This window comes from Pleurodeles waltl, chromosome 9 (genome assembly GCF_031143425.1).
Source record: "Pleurodeles waltl isolate 20211129_DDA chromosome 9, aPleWal1.hap1.20221129, whole genome shotgun sequence".
Taxonomy (NCBI): Eukaryota; Metazoa; Chordata; class Amphibia; order Caudata; family Salamandridae; genus Pleurodeles; species Pleurodeles waltl.
The window spans coordinates 925,010,424-925,035,489 of NC_090448.1; positions in this window are offsets into that span (position 1 = coordinate 925,010,424).

Below are 25,066 nucleotides of genomic sequence, written 5' to 3' on the forward strand. Positions count from 1 at the left end.
CACGCTGAGAAATCCTGAGACTCCTGCTCTTCCTTCCAGAGAATTCCGATCCTGTGCTGACTCTGCCTTGATTTCCCCAGAGGGAAACACGAGCCACCGCCTCCCTGACCCGAATGAGCTTCTGGGAACCACTGAGCAACGGAGCAACCCCGTGCTCCAAAGTGTCCTATATTACCACCAGCTCCCTCGTCTGCCACACCACCGCTAAATCAAAAGAAGGGCAAGACGGACCCCTTCCGCCAACTCATCAAGCCTTCGCAATCCCCTGGTAAGGCTTGATTATATCCACATATTCTTTCAGGATTGGCGCCCTCCGCGACCGGCTCCTTAGACGGCCGCATGTTCCCAGCCACGCCGTCATCACAGAATTGCTGTAACTCCTGCAAGACAGCGACACGTTCATTTACGTCAATAGGTGTATCTGCTGCCTCCATTGCAGGACCATCAAGATCTGGAGCATGCATCGAAACAGGCACTCATATGAAGTACGCCCCCCCAGGGATCTTCTGGGCAGATTAATAAGTGCTCTCTGAACTCCATACAGGTGTGTAAGCCAACTACCACTGGTGCTTAATACTATAGGTGTTAAGGATTGCTTTAAATTGCGGTTTTGTCGCTCCATGACACTCTTTCCCTCAAGATGAAATGAAGACAAGTAAAGCAGTTAGACCCCTAACAAAGCCATGGTATCCCTGTAAGCCATTGAGCCAAAAGCATTGTCCCAATCTGAGTGGAAAGCCTCAACAGCATATGTACCGATAAAGACTTGCAAATCTTTAATAACAGTTCGAGCGTCAGCCGAGCTTTGTGGCTAAACCCACAGAAATCTGGAGCATGGGTCAACAGCAACTAAAATATATTTGTATGCACTGCCTGGTGCCAGCGGACCGCAATGGTCCAAGTACACACATTTTAATGGTTTGTTGGAAATTAGGAGGGGTATCTGCGGTGGGTGTTTAACGCTGGAGCCTTTAATTTGTTGGCAGATGTCACAACAAAGTACATGCTGGTTGGCCTGTTTGTATAGACCTGGCCACCAGTAGCATGATTGTAATTTTGAAATTGTAGCCGCCACACCAGCATGTGCAGAAGCAACTCTCTCATGGGCTTCTTTTACTAACTTAGGTCTTAGGTCTTTATTGGGAATCACGTGAACTCCCACACCTGGCATTTTTACTTATGCTGTAAATATGCCTACCATACGGTAGGAATATTTAGCAGGATAGGCTTCAGGCAAGAGTGTGCCATCAACTGAAGCTTTCACAACTGCTAGTGTTTCATCATCCACAATTGATTTGGAGTCCGTTACAGCTGTGACAGAAGCCATAGCAACCGCCGACTTTGCTGCTTCATAAGCTAAAGTGTTGCCTTCCACCTGTATGGTGTCCAACATGGACATTAGGTAGCATTTATCTCAGGTCTGCTACTTTCCCCCACAGAAGGCAGTTTTTAATGGTATTTCCTTTTGAATTTCTGAACCCGTTTTGTCTTGAGTAATGCAGGTATTTGTTGAATAACTGGACACAGTAGTATGAATCACAGACAATCAATGTCATGTGTCCAGGATACGTATGTTCCAGTGCCATCACTAGAGCCTTGAGCTCTGCAAGTTGTGCCGTACAGTCCCCTAGAGGCTGTATGTATGTATTTTGTGGATAGAACTTGCCATCCTCCATGTATCCACTCACAACTCCACAAGCAGCAGAGTATTGATGTTTAGTGTCTATAGCAGGTTGAGCTGAACCATCAGTGTACAAGATGGTCTGATATTGTTCAGTAGGTAGTGTATTTGCTGGGACTGGATACTCAAGTTCATATTGTAAGAATTCTTGGGTCTGCAATTTGGAATCAAAAACATAATCGAAAACAGTGGCTGTCAGAGACGTTGCCCATTGAATCCAACGTGGATGTAATGCTTTAGCATTAGGAACGCTTGCTTTGGTAACGGCCTCAAGGACTGGAACTGGGGATACAACAATAATATGTTTCCCTTGGGCCAGAGATCTTTATTTAAGGACCGTCATCTGAACAGCAGTGAACATTGTCTCAGTGGCAGCAAAGCGTTGTTTAGCTGTGGAGTATAAGTGTGATTTATGTGTACTTGGGATTGTCTCACACTCATTGAATGTCACAAAGGTAAAACCAATGGCACCAGCAATTATTCGGATGACCAAATGTGTTTTATTGTCCCTTGTATGTAGGTGTTTTGCTCCAAGCATGTTTTTTGTAATGCTCTGAGAAGGTATGTGTGTTTGACTGTCCAGAAAGTTCTGCTCAAGTCAGGATGTATTAAGTCATGTAAGGGTTTAATGCATTGTGCATCGTCTGGAATGTAAGTTCTGCCAAAATTTAGACAGCCAATACTGATTTAAGCTTTTTTGTTGCATTTGGTGGATGCAGTTGTGTGTATTTTTCTAAAAATTGAGGCGCAGGTTCTTGCTTTCATCTGACATCTCGTATCCCGGGAAAAAGGACACTGAGAAAGGCTATTTTCATTTTTTTGAAGTTGAATTTGTAGTCGAATTTCAGCAGATCCTACAACAATTCGAGCTACCTGTCTTAGGTGTTGCATTAGGTCATCAACCATGAGGTAGATATCATCCACATAGGACAATGCCTCAGGGTCTATGTCATGTAGTATTGATGTCACACGAGCTGAGAACAGCCCTGGATAGTTCTTGTAGCCTTGTGGAAGTCAGCAATTTTTTTTCTGAGAGCTGAGGCGCTGAAACTTGTTAAGTCCCTACTTTCAAGCACTACGTTTTGGCAGAAGAACCCGTTGGAAATATCCATGGTGGTTTTGTATTTTTTCCACGCAATATTCATCAGTGCTGTGCTATGTGCATTTTGTATAGCCAATGTCTTTGTGTGACTGTTTAAATTTCTGTAGTCTAAGACTATTCTTTATGAGTGGTCGGGTTTAGCTACTGGAAATAATGGATTATTCATTGAGTCTGAGGGTTCAATGACACCCTGGTACTCTGATTGGGGATTTCCCTCACAGGGGCTTTTGCATCATTTTTTATTGGGTATTGAGGTTGAGGCTGAGGTGGTAGGGAGAATCTTTGTCCCACCCTACATGATTGCAGTATAATGCAGGTGCCTGCAACACTGCCCAATTAATGGCGTCCATTTCAATGAGCTTTTTAAGAACAAAGGGCAAGAAAGATTTTTCAATAATGCCCTCTCCTGATGGGAGTTCACGTACAAATACTCGTGGACAGTCTTTTTCGGCCAGTAAAATATCATAAATAGGGGCGCCGCGGTCCCAAAAGATGGTGTTGATCATACGTTCAGTGTCCTCTTCTAACTGAATACACGCTACCGGGTGTGGAGACACCCATGCCGGCAGTCTCTATTTGCAGGAAGTCATCATTTGCTTTCGTCTCCAGATGATCTAGAAGATCCTGGCAAACTTTTGTGACTTCTGCAGCACTGTCTAGCAGTGCCAGTGCCCATTTCTTGTTCTTTAGTAAAGCCCTATTCTTGAGTGGCATGTCGTATTGCAATAGCTGCCACTTTTTCTTTATAAATTGGGGTTTGTGTTGTGGAAGTTTCTCTTCTTTCTTAACCTGAAACTTCAGACAAGCGTTGTGAGTCCTTTCTCAGTTTCACGCACTCTGTTCATTGCTCTGACCACCCACCTCTCACTGCGTTTTTCCGGTGAGTCCTGAAAGGAACGAGATTGCTGTGTATCAGTATATTGATATCTGTCAGGCGTTTCTATGTTATCCCTATTTCTAGGGTTACACCTATTTTATGGAGTCTCCGTTTGTGGAGAATCTCCCCTTTCTATTTTAGGTGTTTGTTGTTTTTTATCCCTGTTTTTTTTTTTTTTTTTTAGTCCTCAGGTGTTTGCTTGGCAGTATTCTTGTTGGATCTACCTTGTAGTTGTGGTTTAGTCTGTCTGGCTCCCAGATTATTTTGACCAATACTAGGGTAGGTTTCAGCAATAATCTTTGGCAGCTCACGTTCTTGTACCTGTACAGGAACGTCACGGAGCCACATGCATACTGTTAGTGCTACTGCTTCCCCTTTAAGATTACTTAATATGATTAAAGACACTGTGGCAAAATTGCCTATTAATTGCATCTCAAAATCTAGGGCCAGGGCAGCCCCATATTCATCTTGAACTTGTTTCAACGCCTCTGAAAGATTGGCAAGTGTTGGTGTACTGTGTGCAGGTTGAATAGAGAGTGGCAAATATCGTGCCCCATGTATTGCAGTTTTCAATTGTGGGAACCATCCTGAATGGCAAGCATGTTGTCAGAATTCTGTGTTTATCCTGAGGTCCTGTATGGTGAAAAACCGCTTCCAGTACATTTATTTTTTGAGCGAGCTAAAACGGAATTTCTTCCCACTTGGTGGGTACCTTACCCATGACCGAATGTACAGTAGCAGGATTAATGCCTAGCGTTACTGCGTGTGGTTGTGCTGGAGCAGCACGTGCTGGGTTTGCAGTTAGTGTTTGCATAACAAATTGTACTAACATTCTGTATATTGTTGTAAGCTCTATATATAAGTGGTGCACCTCAGCTATCTCCAAGGTTGCTGCATCAGGATGTGGTGTATATGTGGCCAATAAAGACCAGGTCCGGCCATCATTACTCAAAGGACCTAACCTAACAGGTATTATTGTATGGGGTAGGCCACCATCAAGCCGATTTATTATGGTCTTGATAAGATAAAGGTATCACTACATATGCATAAGCTCTGCATTGTGCAGGTATATTTGCAGGTGTGTAGTGATGAAATATCTGTGTGTTCCCATCTGCTGCTGGAAAAGTGACCCAAGAACCAAAAAAAATGTGTTCTATAGGGTGCATGAGCCTGAACAACAAACATAACTGGCCTCCCTGGGACCATTAGGCCATTTGCCAATAAATGGGCAGTAAGTGGTGGTCTCATATTTACTGCAATTGCTACCTGTTGAGGGTTCGCCGTATTATTGATATTTTCTGTTCAGAGTTAAGGATACCAACGGGGGATTAGTACTTTTAAGGTTCAAGCTTGAACAACTTACAGCCAAAGATAGGTCCTACCTATTTAGCTGAGGAGGAAATCCTCAATACCACGGACGTCTCCGTATATAGTATCAAGGTGTCTTTAGCCTTTAGTGAGGCAGAGATTCTTAGGAGGATCTGAATATTAGTGCCTGACCAAACGTTGGTGGTAGGTTCTCATTATGCTAATGAGGCTACAGGATGTGGGCGGTAGGATCACATGGAAGGTGGGTACAGAGTACAATTCCACACCAGGTGACACCTGCTTTCCGGCCTACTAGCAGCACCTCATCTCTGCCTGAGATGATTTTGGCAACCGGGCACATGGCAAGATAGGCTCCTCAGGGAATAGTGGTAATCAGATCACATCCCTTTCTCTCAGTTACCAAAAATCTCACTCGGGCAAAAACAGAGGCAGAATGTAGTTCAATAAGCATTTATTGAAATAACTGTATCTTAGATAAAAGTATATGTATAGCAATAACTAGGATGATAAAATACAATGAAAGCAAGCATGTGACTAAAAATTTAAAACACAAAAACAGTCCTACTATACTGTCAAAAGGGGAATAGATCTATAATCCTCCTGCCTATGCTAAGTATGAGCACAGCAGACTAAGCCTAATCTGCCCTTCGGGTTTCCCCTTGGGAGAACATCATCCCTCATACCTCATACCTGGGAAGAGGCCTGTAGTCCGTCTAAGCAGGTAGCTGTAGCAAAGCCATCAGCATACAGTTGTGGTCATCTGGCTAGAATCTCCCTCTAAAGCGTTTGGGTGAAAGGGACGTTTATATAACAAAACAGCTGACATTCTATGAAATAGTCCCAGCATGTGAATGCATGTTTTCTGTGAATGTTGGAGGCACAGCATACCACGTTTGTCGGCAATCCTATCTGACTGTAGTCTTGCAGAGAGTGCAAAGTGTCTTGTCCACTAAGAGCGTACTGTTTTCCTACTAGACTAAAGGACCGTGTGATATTAATAATAAAACAGCACAGTGAAAGTGGCTTACTGCTAGAGAAATAAAACCATTCTGACAAAAATGTATCTAGGTGAAAAGGCGCAACTGCAGGCCTAGTTAGCTAAATAATGTGCATAAAATAATGCTAAAATAGCTATACAACAAAAGTAGGCATTTCCTTGACTAAACCATTTTGTGAATCTGCCTTTTTGTGGATTCCCTGTCTTGGTCAGTTTGACAGTTGGGTTGTTTTCACCTCTCTCTAGACAGTGACACAAAGGGGGCTGGGGTGTATCCTGCATATCCTGATGAGCCAGCCATCTGAGCTGGAGGGGAGGGGAGGGGAGGAGTGGTCACTCACACCTACATGGGCTGTGCCTGCCCTCACACAAAGCAGTCTCCAACCTCCTGGTGTGTGGCTGGCCTGGCCTGGACAAGGAAGGATCTTACTGACACTTGAGACTTTACTTTGAAGTTTGCCAACTTCAAAGGCAGAAAGGGGTATAAGAAGGAGACCCCAAACCCCAGACTTTAGATTACTTCAAGGATTCAAGAGGATCCTCTGCCTGGAGAAGTGCTGCCCTGGCCTGTGACTGTGCTGTGTTGGGCTATCCCGCAGTTGCTGCTTCTGCCTGTGCTAGGGGACAGACACTTGACTTTGTTGCATTCCTGCTTTAGAAGTGACTCCAAGGGCTTGGAGTAGAGCTTGCCTCCTGTTTTGAAGCCTCAGGGACAACAAAGGCTTCACCAACCAGACCTGAGTCTACTTGCCGTAGACTCTAGCTTCCCAGAGGGTGCCATTCCAGTTCCTGGACCCCTAGAAGTGAATTCCTGGAGAAAACCCAGTCTAGCATCACTGGACAACGCTGTTCGACTACGCAAAGGATGCCGCTGCCTGGAACCACGATGCCGCTTGCCCCGAGGCCGTGGACGTTGCTGAGTGCGACAAATCCAACAACCCTGTGAGCTGACACCACTACCCCAGAACCACAACGCCACCTGCCCTGAGGCCGTGGACTGCATAGAAGTCCGACAACACTGTAGGTCTCGCTTCACTGCAGCCACTGATGTCGTAAGTCCAACATACGTGACGACCTGACGCTATCACAACACCTGTGGCCCTGTGACTTAATCGCAACCCAGTGAGATTTCCCCACAGCATCGTGACTCCGCCGGACTTCGCATCTGCCGGAACCAAGGGACCGACTTGGCATCTGACGCCGCTTTATCTCCACTGCTCTGTAGTGAGTACCTGATGCTGCTGCGCAACGCTGGTGCACAACACTGCCGTCCTTCTGTCCCGTGGCACCTGAACTGACACTGCATCTGACCCAGCAAAGCTGTTCTCCCAGACTCCGTGAACAGGCCGGTTTTCTAGTTGTTTCTAAAGGTACTGTATCTGGGGGTGGAAAGACTCTGTAAACTGCGCCACTGGTGTCGCACTGTAGGAAATGTATTTTTCACTGTATATTGTGGAATTTGATCATATTTGGTCTTGTTTATTTAGATAAAATATTTACTATTTTTCTAAACCTATGTTGTATCATTTTGTAGTGGTTCACTGTTACTGTGTGTGTTTGTACAAATATTTAACACATCTTCTCTGAGTTAAGCCTGCCTGTTCGTACCAAGCTACCAAGGGGGTGAGCGGGGGGTTAACTGAGTGTGATTCTCCTTTACCCTGACTAGAGTGAGGGTCCTTGCTTGGACAGGGGTTAACCTGACTGCCAACCAAAGACCCCATTTCTAACCAAAACAGGTAACTAGTTTATTTTTGGCATCATCAGAATTGTATTGAAAAATCCTCTATTATTGTAAGGTGAGATTTTATATTACAATTTTGAAACTTCCTCTTTCAGAAAGTTGGCAGATTCCTGCCTTAGCCAGTTAATGCCTGTAACCTTCTGTGGGTCAGGTGACTGGGTGTAGCTGACAGTTGGGCTTTGTGAATTACTCATAGACAGCCACACACAATAGAGAGCTTAAGTGTGACTGGATTGGCCATCACTGGCAGGATGAGCGGGCGTAGCTGTTCACAGCTCTACTCACAGGATGTGTTCCGACTTCACATAAGGGCTGTATTTCACCTGAGGTTAGTCTGGAGCAAAGACAGGGAGGCAGGAAGACTCTACACTTCAAGGGGAAGACTCTCAAAACTTTTTCCACTTCAAACAAATGCACAGGTATAAATATTGGACCAAAGATACCAACACTTCTAGACCAGAGGAGGACTCTGCCAGGAAGAAGGACTACTTTCCCGCTGACAAGACTGCCTTGCTGCTGGACTATTGCCCTGAAGGACTGCTTCCTGCTGTGCTGACCTGCTGTCTGCTGCCCTCTTACCTGGGTGAGAAGGACTGAACCTTCATCCTTAATCCACGACGACCAGAGTTTTTCCAAGGGCTAGTTGCTTGTAACCAGCACATGGACTCTGCACTGTGAGTTCTACCCTGCCAAAATAGCGCCACCCAGTCCTGGACCCTTGGAAATGGGTCTGAACATGCTTTGCCAGCCCATATGTGGTTCGAGCAGAACCAACCCATCTCTTGTGCTTCATGGCCAAACCCCGAGCAAAACCAATGCATCACCTCTGCTTCAAGGATTCTCCCAGCACAAGGACTAGGCATCAACCCGGCAACCCGCATGAGAACGGCTGCATGACTCAGGCCCTCGCATTCCAAAACTCTCCTCACAGGCAGCCTTCATGATGATGCAGGTTCTCACACTGTAGCCTTGCAGTTCCTCGGAACCATTGCCTCACCTTTGCTACAAATCCTCAATGCCGGACTTCTCATCACAAGCCCTCGTTGATGGGATCCTTGATACAGGACCTCGTATTGCAGCTTTGCAGCCCCTCAGAACCGACGCATCACCTCAGTTTCATGATTCAGCCTAGATGCAGGACTTTGCAATACTCCGCAACCAGGATTTAAGGTACTCTTGTTCAGCAGACCTAACTGGGTCCCTGTAGCTGGTCTACGCTCCAGTGTGGTCAGCTTGAGCGTGTGACTTTATCCCAGTCCAGATATCCACAGATGGCACCTTGTGAGTTTTTTGGTGCTATTTTCACTGAAATCTTTAAACTTATATATCTTTGGTTACACTGACTTAATGTTTGTCAGTATGGTCTTGTTATATTTATTAAAATCTACTCTATAGTTTTAACTTGGAGTAGGATACTTTTTGTAGTGTGTTTTTGTTTTACTACTGTTTGAGGTGTTGCAAAAATACTTCACAAATTGCCTCTAAGTTAACGCTGACTGCTCTGTGCCAAGGTACCAGAAGGATGAGGTCAGGTTAATTTAGAGTTTGCTTCTGACTTGACCCTGACCAGGATTATGGTTGCTGTTTGAGTGGGGTATCACTCTCCTCAAGCAGTAACAGTTTCCTACATCCTCCATATCAAGCAATCCATTATACTTAAAAGAATATGTTCATAGTCTTTCTTGGGTAAACCTAACGACCGGTGTACAGAAGTTGACAGTGATATGTTTCCATCTGCATTCAGGTAATGTTTATAGTCAGTGATCCATTCAGTAGCCTGAGCACAATCACTTTTATACTTTAAAAAACACAACAAATGGGTTCCAGGCACTAAATATGAACAGACGTATTTCACTCTTGGATTACAAAGAAAGGAGCACACTGCATACAATCCAGCAACAAAGTCCAACCCCAATGCATCATGGTAAATGCAGTCGAATTTGTAGTCTGTTCAGAAAGTAATAGTCTTTCACCTCCGTTGGCATAGCAAGTGCTGTACATCCCTATACATGTGTTTCTGGGTTTAGCACGGCATCAGCAGAAAACAGCATGCTATAGGGGCTTGATTGAAATGCCACCAAATGTCTTCTCGGGTTTATGTACAACTCATTTATGCACTTGCTGCATCTATCTATCTATCTTTAATTTATTTATTTATTTTGGTATTTATATAGAACAACATCAAACAGTCACACCTGAGAGGTCAAAGTCATGGATCAGCGTGAACATATAATGCCATGCCCTCCGGCATCAGGTCCCAGTAGCTCATTAATTGGTCCTGACAATACAAAGCATCCTGCAACCATTCTGAACAGCGAGGAGTCCGCCATCTCCCCCTACTCATCGCAGCCCTATGCCTTGCCAGCAACAGCAACAATCCAATCAGCCTCTTGCGCTCAGCGGGGAGACTCTCAACACACCCCAAGAGGGTGAGTCTGGAGGTATGCTGTAGCTAAGTCCCAGTCATCTCTTCAATCACCCACAGCACCTCTAACCAGTACGCACTCAGCATTGGGCAGCTCCATGCCAAATGTATGAAGTCTGCTTCAGAGGACATGCATCTCTCACAATGCACCTCTGTCCGGAGACCCATTTTCTTCAGCCGAAGCGGTGTGTGATATAGACGATGCAAAAAATTTAAATGAATGAGATGCAGTCTGTAATTAGGGGACAGCGCTTGCATATGTGCACAATAGCATCACCATTCTTCATCAGAAATGGGCCCTCCCAAGTCCACCTCCCACTGGGCCCTAGCGGTAGCATCTTGCCCGTCCACTTCGAGCTGCATACAAACATACAACTTAGTTATAAGCCTGCGCGTGGACTGCACCTGATACATAAGCTCCAGTGCTCTAAACGCCGCGGGTATTTCTGGGAAGCAAGAGTAACGCGCACGTAGCATAGCGCAGATTGTAAGAAAGATTAGCCAATGTAGCGCAGTATCGCGTGTGTCACCAGGTGCAGCTACGGGTGTAATAAAGTGCTCATCAGGGAACCAAGACCCTAGGATAAGTACTCCAGATGCATGGATGAACTCAAATACCCGTGCATCCTCCGCCAGCTGCATGTCACCCATGTCCAAGATCAGTATCAAAGGGACAAATGCCTCACCCCTAGTTGTGTGCTTCAGCAGCACGTCCAGTCTCTCGCTGTGCACGTCACTGTGTCGGCCCGACCAGCAACCTTGGTAATCTGTCTGGCCACACGGCATCACTCACAGCGCACTGGTAGTATAATGCAAGATCCGGGGCTGCCAGCCCACTGCGGTCAAACGGACGTTTTAGGTGTTCCCATGAAATTCTAGGTTGCTGGCCGGCCCGGGCCAGAGTCACAAGGGAGGATCGAAGCCATTTAAAAAATCTAGCAGTAAGAACCAGAGGCAAATTAAGAAATAGGTATAGAAATTTTGCCAGAATAATCATCTTTGCTATTGCAATGCGCCCCGTCAGCGGAAGTGAACACCACCTTTCTACCGTTTCTTCCAGCCACATCATAGCTTTACCATAAATAGCTGACCACAGCGTTACTATGGTTAGCTGACCACAGCGTCTCCACATCCCTGCTTAGCCATATACCTAGATATCTCACTGGTCCATCAGCCCAACAAAGAGGATATCCAGAGGGGAACTGTACTGTGACATCAGATAGGGGCAACATCACCGACTTGGACCAGTTGATAGTGATCCCGGAAACCAGCCGAAGCCCACAATCTCATCCAGTAAAACATTAAGGTGCAGCTGAGGGCAACATCATCCGCATACATGGAGACAAATATTGGGCGCTGCCAGAAAGCCAGTCCCCTATGATTATGATGCTGACGCAAGCGAGCCGCATGCAGTTACATCGCAATGGCAAAAAGTAACCGAGAAAGCGAGCACCCCTGACGAGTACCTCTAGCAATCGTGATTGGGTCTGAGATGACACCTTTGACTCTCACCCTGGCGGAGGGCCGTGAGTACAGCAGACGAATCAGCTGTAGAAACCGAAAGCTTAACCCCACCTGAGCAAGCAGCGCGAACATATAATGCCAAGCCAGTGAGTCGAAGGCCTTCGTGGCGTCTTAAAAACACTGCCACTGCACTATCGTCAGGGCGGATCACACTTAAAATCGCAAAAAATGTTAGGACGTTAAATAGGGTGGAGCACCCCGGCATAAAGCCCGACTCATCCGGCAGCATCATAGTAGGAAGCAGAGGCTGCAAACGAGCAGCAATAAGCTTCGCCAGGATCTTATCAATTTTAATCAATGAGAGAGGCCTATAGGAATCACAGCAACACAGATCTTTCACGGGATTCAAAATTGTCACAAGGAGAGCCTCCTGCAGCGACAGCGGAAGGAGCCCGGTCTCTAGAGCCTATACATAAACCTCTAAGAGGTGAGGAGCTAATATATCAGCAAATTCCTTGTAGAAGGCCGAAGTAAGACCATCCAGCCCCAGTGCTTTATCCCCGGGCAACCTGCGTATTGTCTGGACAACATCATCCACCAAAAAGGGGACATCTAAATACTGCCTATGTGCATTCTCAAACCACAGAAGGCTTATATCCTCGAAATAGTCAGCAGCAGCCTCCGGGTGCCCCCCAGGGGGTTCAGCATATAGAGCTGAATAAAAATTAGTAAGGATACGTGTGATCAGTGTGACTCGCACCAGACGTGTCATTCAGCTCCACAATATAATCACCAGCCCACGGCTTGTGGAGCATTGCAGCAAACGTGCGGCTAGCTCTGTCACCCTCACCGTATCGACTTGCCGCAACGTGCTTCCCCAAGATGCATACTATTATAGGGCAGCCTCCTCAAACTGTCATCTTCTCCCTCAAGACCGCCAACAGGTCCTCCGACCAGTTTAAAGCTAAGCGTTTTTCAAGATCACCAATCTGGGCCTCCAGTTCCGCCAGCTTGCGCTGCAAAATCTTCAGCACACTGTGCTGCTTAGAGAGACAAATTCCATGGATTACTACCTTAAAGGCCTCCCATGCAGTGCCGGCAGAGGCCACCGACCCCTGATTCTCAGCGAAGTAACAAAGTATAGCGTCCCGGACATCATCCCTAAATACCAGATCCCAGAGCACGCCATGAGCAAGACGCCACAAGAAAGCACTGCGAGGCCCACCTGGAACGGCCAACTCCAACATGACCGGTGAGTGGTCCGTCAAAGTATGGCCTTATGCTCCATGGCCATCGTCCAAAGCTCCACATCCCTGGAGCCGAGCCATCTATCTATGGGGTGCCAGCTGCCATGTACAAAATTGGGATTCCCATGTGTCGTCCTCCATAAATCCATCAAGGCCCCCTCCTCCATCACCCGCATCAGAGCTCTAGCAGCCACCACATGCTGAGGTCTAGCATAGCTCTCACAATCTAACTCAAAGTCCAACACCACATTGAAGTCACCACCCCATATCAGGGACCCAGGGCCCAGCAAGTCGATAAGTCTCCCCACCAAATTCGTATTTGGGCCATATAGCGCTACCAACCTACATGGCCAATCAAGCAGCGTGCCACTCTGCATAACATAGCAGCCATTAGGATCCACCAGTACCTTTTGCAGTGTGCCATGGAAGTCTCTTTTGGATCATGATCGCCACACCTCTCGCATAACGCGAATCCAGCACAGCGTGCCACTCACCAATCCAGCCAGCCTTCATACGGTGCTTAGTGGCCTCCACCAAGTGAGTCTCCTGCAGCATGCAGATGTCCACAGCATGTCACTGCATATAAGCAGATATCAAACGCATCTTGTGCCAGTCATTCAACCCGCAAACATTCCTGGTAAGACAACGCCAGGCGTCACATTTCCTTGTGCCACAACACCACCTTATGCAAACATACATCACCCCCCAGCATCGCAAACATAGCTACTGCAGCTAGCAGTAATAGGCATAGGCCCAAAAGAGAGGAAACAGAGGAAGTAAACCAAGCATACAACAGTCCCAGCCCCCACCCACACTGACCCACCCCCCCCAACACAGGCCATACCCGCTCCCATCCCCCAATGCATTTTCCCCAACAAGATAGCAAACAATATAAATGGACTCATCCAGTGGGACATCGACAAGGCCATCCAAACCCATCCCAGGCGGGATGAAAGGGCAGGGGGACCAGCAAATACAGAAACAGACATCAGAACCTCCACTAACAAATGAACAGAGCACACTGCCCCTGATAGGGTCATAGGACCTGGGGAGACAAGAATAAATTCAGTCATTGTCACTCAGCGAACCATCGTCACCGCCTGCGGGCTCCCCAACAGCGCCTTCTTAGGGATAGATTTAGCAAATTTTGCTGCCAGTTTCGGATCAGTGAAGAAATGTAGCCTACCCCTGTGTTGGACTCGCAGCTTATCCAGATAGAAGAGGGAGCATTTTGCTTCCGTCTGGCTAAGTGTATGCTTAACTGGCAAAAAGGCCTTGTGAGCTGCCTGTTTCCCCAGGAGCAGAGTCCGGGAAGATATTCAGTTCCACGGCATTGCACATCACAGGCCTGCGCTCCCTGACCAGATGAAGAACCGTGTCCCTGTCTCCGTAATTCAGCAAACGCATAGTGATAGCGTGCGCAGGGGCACCCAGGGGAGGCCACAGTCCCAGAGATCTGTGGGCTCTTTCCACCAGCAGCACCTGAGAGCTCACCCAGGAAGAGCGCGGAGAGCATCGTCTCAACAAAGTCCTCCATGCACCCCATAGCCATCGACTCCAGGAGGCCCAGAATGCGAATGTTATTACGGTGGGACCAGGCCTCAAGATCCTCATTTTTATTCCGAATCACCTCTAGCACGCGCTCCATGCGCAGCAGCTGCTCACCGTCCCCACGCTGACTATCCTCCAAGTCCGAGGTACAGGACTTCAGCTATTCAAAACATGAGACATGACCGTCCACTTTTTCCTGTAAGAGATCCATCCGCTCCGTCAAATGATCAAGTTTAGCATAGATACCGGCCAGGCTGTGCTTGAGGTCCAAAAACATAGCCTTCACGGAGGAATCAGAAGTCTCCTCATCAGGCGCTGCATCATCCCTCAGATGGGCAGCTGAGCCGCTTTTCTTTTTCCCACTTTCAAATGGGAGCTTAGCTTGCTTCTGTTCAGCCTTCCCCATCTCCTGCACCGCTGATCAGACAGTCGACCAGCGGTGCCCCACCGCATCTCTCCAGCAGGTAACTGACCGGCGAATGCCACAAGAAAATGGTGGGCTTTACCAAGAGACCCCTCTACTAGGTCACCCACCTGGGAACCAGGCGGGGGAGGAGGAGAGTGAACGGCAGGCCTCAAAGCAAAGCCAGCAGCAACCACCGCTCAGCTAGGCACAATCACAAAAAGCAGCCCAGCCAAAAGCAGAAGCAATCCTTAGGCGCACAAGGCCCCCCGACCTCCCAGCACCGCCAGCAGCCCCACAGGGCAGCAACAATAGGGTCAAAAGGGGCAATAAAAGTTGCAGCCAAAAAGAAAAAAGTAGAGGGGATGTATAAAAAAGAAAGCACCTACCCGTATATCACACAAGGGCCCCCCAATAGGAAGGAGTCAACAGGCACCCCAGTGCACCGGCACACCAAAAAATGATTAAATGAGGCCCCAAGCCACAGCAATTCAGCGCCCCCGTGGCCCGACTCAGCCACCGACTGGGCCGCACAGGGGCAACAATGGGGCACTGCCATCAAGAAAACCAAGGGGCCACCGTAGGTCCCAGGCCCTTAACAAATACAGACAAAAAGGGTGAAAAATGCCTACAACAGGAGGGAGGGAGCCACCCTCCCCTCTGCACCAGCGGGCGCTGGGAACGCAGAGCCAGGCGCCGGGGCCTACAGAATCCACTCCACGCCTCAGCCCCCAGAACACCGGGGCAAGGCTGATGTAGCCAGGGGAGCTGCCCCCGTGACTTCGACCCCGGTGGCTCCCGACCGCAGAGCCGGCCAGAGCTGCTGAGTTCTGCGTGCTACTCGTGCGCCAACTAGGCCCGGGCCACCCATCTCTTCAGAATTAAGTCACACGACTCCGTGCCAACCTTCCTAGAGGGTAAGCACAGATTACTTTGGTGTTTCCAGGTGCCTTACCCTAACTAGGAATGTGGTTGCTGCTTGGCCATGGCTCACACCCCAGTCAACCAGTAACCCAATTTCTAACACCCCGATCATGGCGGAAACCACTTCTACCATTCTGTCACCTTCTACCTCTATCTTTTGCTCTTACCTTACATTTCAGTAGGGCCATCACATTTTTTTTTTGATGTTTCACTACTTTTTCCCCTGCAACTTTGTTCTGTTACCTAGTGCCACAGATAGATATATTCTTTTAAAAAAGTCGGACACTTTGACGTGCCATCTGCATTGTCCCTGGGGCTCATTGGCTGTACTGGTCCTGCATCCATCTTTGATCACCTTTTGTGTTATTATATCATGATTTTTATCAACTAAGTCTTAGACTACATCGTTATCCGTTACACCTCACTTAAAATCTAAAATTATTCCTGTTTGAGCTGACTTGCACTACATAAACATTTCTGGTTGTTTTTCAACTACTGTCAGCCATCATGTTTGATATTTCTTAAATATGATATTTCATTATTTTGTTTTGAGAAAATAAATCGATACACAGCACTTCACCATTCAGGCTGTGAAACTGACATATAAATAATGTTAGAAAATAAATACATGTAAGTTATTGAATTTATGGTTATTCTCATGCGAAATATGAGACGTATCCAGAAGTACTCCTAAAAAACATAGTTTGCATCACTCTGGAGGTTATTATTTTTATCACGATTATTATTTTTAGTTTCAAACCATCCTCCTAATTAAAATTTTATGTACACAACAAAAAAATTATACTTCAAAAAAAGGTGCACAATTCTGAAGTTTTACCTAGTCTGAACAAATAGGAGCAATTTGGAAATCTTTACACAGAAATTAGATGAAGCAAACCATTTTGCAAGCATGAGTTATTTACTTTGTATGCCTAAAACAATTGAGCATACGTGCTCTAAGGTGTGCAATTTTAAGGCAATATGTGTATATCATCTGGGCAAATTTTTACTCAGTGCCATCATATCTTGTAGGAATGTGAAACTGAAGGACGGAAGCAGCCCATTTCTACCTTCCACCAATGGGACTTAAATAGTTAACCTTCTTTGCCTATTCATTTCCGCCCTGCAGAAAAATCTTGTATCAGTTACACACCTTGGCCTATTCACGTCTCTACTACAGGCCTGTCTATTACAGCAACTGGAACTGGAGCCGGTCAGTCATATCAGCCTGGATTCAAAGGCCAAATTTGATTGCTTTTATGCAGCCAATTATTGGTTAATACATAGTAATGTGTCAGTCAAATTATCATCGTTGCCACCAATCAGATTCAGCCAAACATTCAAACCGTTGCTAGAGCTATTACGCATCCCATTAAGAACCTGGGGTTACCCATGTATTGTAGATGGGTGCGTGGCATAAAGCATGCTATAGTGTCCATACCACCTGGCAGAACTACTCCTTTGTGTTCCTCAGGGACAAAGGAGACATCTCAGAATTGGTACATTCAAACGGAGTTTTGGACAGGAAAGTACCGGTTACAGTCACCTCTTTTATGAATAAAACTAATTTGGTTAGACATATCACTTCAAAATTAGATGAGAATATTAAGGACCTCATGTTAAATATGGCTGCCATGCCTGCTGTATGCTAAGGTGGAGGAGGTCATTACATCTGCTACCCTGGGAGAGTAACAAAACCAGGAGGTTTTTTTTGTTAAACAAAAAACGAATGGCCATGATAACATGGGACTTTTCTCCCAGGATGTGGGGGATGTTTTATTACTTTTTGCTGTTGCGAATAGAACAGAGTACATCAGAACATCTGCTTTAAAAAAAATCGGGTGGACCGACAGATATACTTACACTGACCGCCCCAAGTCCATCTAGCCATTGGTGTAAGGTTTAAGCCAGCTGAGCCGGTGGGTTACCTGTAGGCGGAAACAGTGCAGGCTAGCCATCTTTTTTGCACTCATGGTACTCAACAACAATTATGGTGAAGTCCATGTTCACCAAATTGTAAATTAGGTCCTAAGATACTTGTTTAAAATTTTACATATTTTGACTCTTAGGGCAAGTTTATCAACTACCACATCTGTCAACCTGTCAAACCTGCCAAAATGTATCAAGGGAAGAACGCCACGAATTACCAGAACATGTAGATTTAGGTGCACAAAACACCAACATCTATATGTTATTTTCCATTATTTGGGGGCAAACTCATAATTGTGTGTTCTATATCATGCTGAATAAATTCCAACCCAGCAGAGTTAGATTTTATCGAATCCAGTGCAGGAAGTACAGGGAATCCAATCAGATATGTGATCCAGCAGCTATTACTGTGCCACATCGTGGGATCTATCCGTTCCCAGTGAAATATGCTAATTTTGTTATGGTGTAATTTGCAAACAGGATATATTCAGCAGCACCACACATTGGTGGTCATTCTGACCCTGGCGGTCTTTGACCGCCAGGGCGGAGGACCGCGGGAGCACCGCCGACAGGCCGGCGGTGCTCCAATGGGGATTCCGACCGCGGCGGTAAAGCCGCGGTTGGACCGGCACCACTGGCGGGGTCCCGCCAGTGTACCGCCGCCCCATTGAATCCTCCGCGGCGGCGCAGCTTGCTGCACCGCCGCGGGAATTCCGACCCCCCCTACCGCCATCCAGATCCCGGCGGTCGGACCGCCGGGATCCGGATGGCGGTAGGGGGGGGTCGCGGGGCCCCTGGGGGCCCCTGCAGTGCCCATGCCACTGGCATGGGCATTGCAGGGGCCCCCGTAAGAGGGCCCCTACATGTATTTCACTGTCTGCTGCGCAGACAGTGAAATACGCGACGGGTGCAACTGCACCCGTCGCACAGCTTCCACTCCGCCGGCTCGATTCCGAGCCGGCTTCATCGTGGAAGCCTCTTTCCCGCTGGGCTGGCGGGCGGTCTGAAGGCGACCGCCCGCCAGCCCAGCGGGAAAGTCAGAATTACTGCCGCGGTCTTTCGACCGCGGAACGGTAATCTGACGGCGGGACTTTGGCGGGCGGCCTCCGCCGCCCGCCAAGGTCAGAATGAGGGCCATTGTCTCCTTCCTGTTCAGAGGAGCAACTTGCAGCTGGTGAGGAAGCATTCTTAGTTTCAGTTCAGCTGATTCAAAGGGTCATTTTACTTCCTTTTGTTCAAGTATCATCCTGACTGGGAGACATCCAGAGCCTAACACCTAGACAAAAGTTCAATAGAGAGAAACAAAGGCACTCTGCTTGCTATCACTTCACAAGTACCTAAGATAAATTATGATTTGGAGGAGGGTTTGCCACTTTTTTCAGCTCCTGTAAATAAGAGATAATGTATGCGCTTTAAGAATGTCAGGTGTTTCTTTCTGTATGAGTAATTACATAAATAACAAATTAGATAGCACTTACCTATGTATTGTTTTATTTAATTCTTTAATAGCATGACACTTCCCAGTGTAGGGCGGAAGAGCACTTTACATCTCACACACACCGTATATAGAGACAATTAATCATACAAGTGTTTAGTCAATATATAGGTACTGCTACATAGACATTGAGATATACAAAGTTATAAAGTGGCATATTGTCCATTCTGATAGGCGTTATAGGTTAGGGACGCGTGTTTCAGAGGAAAACAGTTAGGATTTACAAAGTAACAAAGTCATGGGAGTGTTTCTGAAATAACTCAAAAGAAACCCTTTGTAGCAACATTAGAATAAAGTTAGTTTGTGGTAACAAAAAAAAACACAAGGTTCTAAATGCATGCCTTGCAGTTTGCATGCAATACCTGGACACAGGTTCAAGCTCACTGTGCTGTATTAGAAAGATTGCAATTTACAAACTTAAAGTAACAAACAAATATCTGTCAAAAGCAGTAACACACTTACCTATCTACATAAAATACAAAGCTGTGATTTGCATGTTACACGAGGTGCTTTGCAGCAGGCACATTCTCCTCTCAGCTACTTTACAAAACAGTGACTAGACAAACGGAGATCTCTCCAGCAAGAGCATTAACAACAAGAGCTGTCTCCCTGTTAATAATTTCCGTGCAAATTACTGGGCACATACATTTTTCTGCAGCAGGTGCCTTATCCCTGTAAAAAATGCAGCCACTTTGTAAACTAGGCACATTACCACATTTGTCCTTGTTCCCAGTTTCTTTCTAGTAAATTTTTTAAAGCAAAATGTATAAATTGACTGTCAGACTTCACTTTTAATAATTCTGACACTCGTGACTATACACATTTTCTGCTGTCATACCTTGACTCCAAATTGTTTGGTTCACGGAGTAAATGTTTTCCATTTCCATCACTGATGGTGTTTGGTAAGTATCGGCTCAAGCTGCGGGCCACTTGTAATAAGGCTTAGTCTCAAAAGTCTATACATACGGGAATTCCCAGATATTTTTAACCCCAGTCTGCATTATTTTTTCCAAACCGAACGGAGGACATCTTAGATCTTTTTACCGGAAGCCACATTGACCAGAGACGCAGTTGGTTTCTTTGTTGCGTTGACGTGAAAGATGCCTGCTCCCTTCCTGAAAGGCTTCTGGTTTTAACTGATTGAGTAATAGTGTGTAAGAGTCTCACGAGCAGACCGACAAGCAGTTTGTCCTAGTTCTGAGGTGAGCGACCAGTGAGATGTAGGAAGTGATAAGGATGCGCCTCTGCCTGAAGAAAGGTGATGACGATTACTATTTTCCCTTTGACGGAGTGCCGTCGAAGATCTATGATATGAGTCGGTTATGCAAAACTGCAGATTGCGGTTCACACGGTTAGGGGGCATCGGCAGTTAGACCTGAGGTGCAGGCCCAACAGTGACAGTTGCAGTGCTGGCGCAGCAATCTTTTGTTCCTATATTGTTATTCCGAGAGCGATGGCAGATTAAAAAGAACACACACATTCTAACAAAGGCTAATTGCTGCCTATTTTAAAGCTCCTCTGCTTGATTTAGGCCTTGTATCAAACAATATAAATAAGAACGATGCCGCGGAGTTCACTGTGAGATGAACTCTGTAATTAGGTTGTATTTTTATTTGCAATTTAAGACCACACCTTCTGTAGGACTCTAGGGCAGCTGCTCTTCAAAGAAAGCAAACCAGTGGATATCTTTGTCATGCTTAGGTTTAAACATAACTCCTTATATTTGATTTCAGGCCTAAGTAGTTTTAATTGGCAGCGATTTTCCTGCTTGAACTCCATTTGTTTTTCATTTTCCCATCAATTTAGGATTGGGTTCGCAAACCCTGCATAACCTTTTTCATGCGGATTACGAAGGATCACAACCAACTAAAAAAAATCTGGAAGTCTAAGCCTTACTTGACGCTGACAGAGGATTCCCCGGAGTACAATACATGCCGCCCCCGTGGAAACAAATATATTTTAAAATAAATAATTTCTTAATATACTCTGCGGTCTAGTGAGCCTCACCTAGGAAGTCGCCTGAGAGGATTGGAAGAAGTGGGATTTTATATTTATATAAGCGTTACAACCTTATCTGATTTACTTACCGGTCCTATGTGTGGCAATATCATATGGCCAGATGTCGCTGAGCTTCTCACCCCAGCTGCTGCTCCACCCTTTCCCCCAACACGTCCCCTTTACTCCCCATATTGATGGGTAAAGATGCACACACATTTTTGAGCTAGGGGGCATAATCTCCCGGACGTATTTTTATTACAGTTCAAACAATTTTAGCAAAATCATACATCAGTTCCACTATTGTAAATGCAGTAACCCTTAACAATTAGTTTATTTACATATGCTGATGTCTAGCCTTAACAGACACGCTAATACATCAGATTTCCTAGCGTTAACTAAACATGTTCCTGTGTATCACACATTGCAGATTATGCCGCAAGTGAGATCATGACTGGCCCCAAAATGCCGCCCCCCGTCCAGAACACCACCCTTTCCCATGTCTTTACCTGTGGTGGGTCCTTCCGTAGTGGAGGACTCCACCCACCTGCTTCCCCTTCTAGGGTACTACCTGTGTTGGGGGCCCACCTGCCCACCACAATACCTAACCACTGGCACCCCGTCACCCCTCAATACTCCTCCCATGGGGTAGCTTCCTGTGAATTGTACATGCATGGGTGGTTGACCCAAAGACCAGATGCCAGCGAACGCTCACAACCCCCCGCCCACCTGCAGCCACTCTTGGACTTCCTGCCAGTAACCCTCTGAGGGTCCCATGATATTGCTCTTGTGCTTCTGTAAGGAAAGGTATGCTAAATTGCCCCACCAATCCTGATCTTACCCCGTACGGCTAAATACAATAAAAATGTGACATGGTAAATGAGGCAGAAAGCAAAACGTGATCCTGAAGACAATTAACCGACTACTGCACCACACTGTGGGGCCATCTTGAAAGGAAAAGTTGGTTAACCAGATGACTATCAAGGACAAGGCAATCACCCCTGGAAGCAACAACACCTAGACACTCCACTGCACTGGGGACTGTGGGTGGGACAAAGAACTTTCCTTTTTTCCAGTGATAGGAGCTGGAGGGAATGGTGGTGTCCTCATGTACAAAGTGGAAGGCAGGGATGAAAGACTCTTATAGTGCTTTGTCATTGTTAAGGAGGGGCTGGTGCACATGCTATAAATGTGCGACCCAGAAGCACTCTAAAAGCTTCCAGGCCCTTGACCATGCTGCAGCCAATTGCACGCCTAGATACTGGAGGGTAGCAGTGTGCAGCGCCGCTGCACCTCAGCACATGTACGGCCCGGGGAACTCCATCATATCTGGTACTCTCCGATATGGGAGAGCCTTTCCCATATGACCGGATATCACGTCCCCTTTACTCCCCACATTGATGGGCAAGGATACAAACATATTTTTGGGTTAGGGGTTGTAACCCTTAACTATTACAGTTTATTTACATATGTTGATGTCCAGCCTTAACAGAGATGCTAATACATCAGATTTTCTAGTATTATTTAAAGATGTTCCTCCATATCGCACATTAAAGATTATGTCCATGAGTGAGATCCTAACTAACCCCAAAATTGTGTCTCCCGATCCTGAACACCACAGTTTTCCATGTCTTTAGCTGTGCAGGCTCCCTTCTTAGTCAAGGACACTAGCCATCCACATCCCCTCCTGGGGTACTACCCATGTAGGGGTTCCACCTGTCAACCAGGATGTCTAATCCCAGGCACTCCTACACCCATAAAATAAAACAAAAAAAACACAAGGGCCAGTGCTAGCTTCCTGCGAATTGCTCATGTGGTTATCCCAGAACACCAGATGCCAGCAAATGCTTGCAGACTCCTGCACCCCTGGATCCACTCTTGGACTTTCTGCAAGCACCCCTTGGAGGGCCCCATGTGATATCCTTGCCCTGCTTATGTAAGGAAAGGTATGCTGTATTGTCCCCCCAATTATGACCTCATCCACCACAGGCCAGCATTGTTCCCCTACTATCTGGCCTCCCCACCAACCAGCCTTCCTATTGGAGACAAGTGATTTGCCAAGCCAATATGCACACCAGGCAAAAATACCTTACCAACCTTAGACCGGTGCACTCCGTCCTGCAAGAAAATGCTCACCCCTTATGTAACCATGGAGAATAGGTGACAGCTTGGGCAATCTGAAGAGCTTACCAACCTTGTTGTTTATTTGCTTCCCCAAATCTTGTAATGGTCTGGCTGCTTTACCCACCCTCCCCAGTAATCATGGGATAATGTTAGACCATGGCAGTTCAGCAGAAGGAAATTTCCTGGCAAGCCAACCAACTTCAGCAATCACTAGTTTGAATGGATGCTGCCTGCCAATATACGCAAAATCATTACCAGCTAAATGCCATATGATGATCCCAGGGGGAATGATACCCCTTGGGTAGCAGTGCATCCAGTGAGGCCTCAGGTGCAAGAGCTACAGGCCTCCATGACCGTAAAGGGACAGATGACAACCAGTTTGCCATGCCCTGGATGGACAACCATCATGCAAGGTGAACCTCCTTTGCACCCCTGACATAGAAATGTTGTACAACACAAACATCTTTAATTCTGGGAGCCTCCACATGGGCAGGGGACACCATGAACTTGCACCCAGTACATATATCACCATGAGAAAAGGAAGAGAAAAGACAGATCAAACCTTTACAACATATGTAACCCTACAAAACACTTGTAGCTATTCTGAGGCCACCTGCCAATTTTCTGCACTACGGAGCCAAAAGGCCCATTGCCACTGCCACAGCAGCAGCGCCAAACCTAAATGCATGTGACCCCAATTCTGCAGAGTTATACCCCAGCTTCCCACAGGACCCTGTTGAGGACTCTGTAGCACTGGTACCTGTATTTCCATTACTGTGGACCAGAAAGGAGCCGTCCACATCCCTGCCCACATCCCTGCCCTCATTGAGACATGACTAACTCAAGGCTATTCACAGGGCAGTACACATTACATGGGGCCTTTACAAACGAGACATGATCATCTCTAGTGACCTGGTCCATCCTTGAGCGGGGATGTCAGTTTCATGGCCTGAGTCCCAACAAACCACTGTATGACAGCCAATTGTAGCCCTCTCGATGTCCTCCTTGTTTCCAGCTACCAACTCACTCATCCTAAAGACCCCGTTATAGGCCAGGGTAAGTGCAGCCCTAGATAGGCAGACCCACCTCCCCGGAGACCTACTAATGACCCCCAGGGTCACCATAATTGCTGCTAATTCAGCATTGTTTATGGGGCACCTAGACTCTGGTCCCTTCTAAGCTCTGCCAATTCAAGACTCAATGAACTAAGAGTCTAGGTCTCGTCAGTGTGCCATTTTCACCCCTGGGAATGCCATGACCAAAGTGGAAGTAAACCAATCGGCCACCACAATGTGCCCCAGAAAATTGTAACCGGGCCTAAAGAAATCCCCGTTAAGTTGGCCTGGTCCTGAGCACCAGACTGGCAGCCATGAGGTCCAACAGCAGCATTGCTGCACATGATAGGGATATGTTTGGCTCCTGTGCATTGTCCTGCCTGTTGAGTAATGCATTCCAACACTGGCATATTATCCAACCATAACACAAACGGACTGGTTGCAGAACTGCTGTGGCAAAATGGACAATGTCATCAAGATTGCAGGCAGCCTGCAACCCAGACGACAGTCACTTCCTGGGCAACCACTGTGCGCACCAGAGGGGGAGATGAGAGTGGGGTGCAATTCCTCACTGGTCCTGGGTTGACCGAGTCACACCACCACCCCATTAAATTCCAAAGAAAGGACTCCTATATATCTGATATCCTATCTCTCATCCTATCAACACTAGACATCTGGTATGATGATGCTTTGCGTTTAGGCTAGACATGCTTGAGCAATGGAA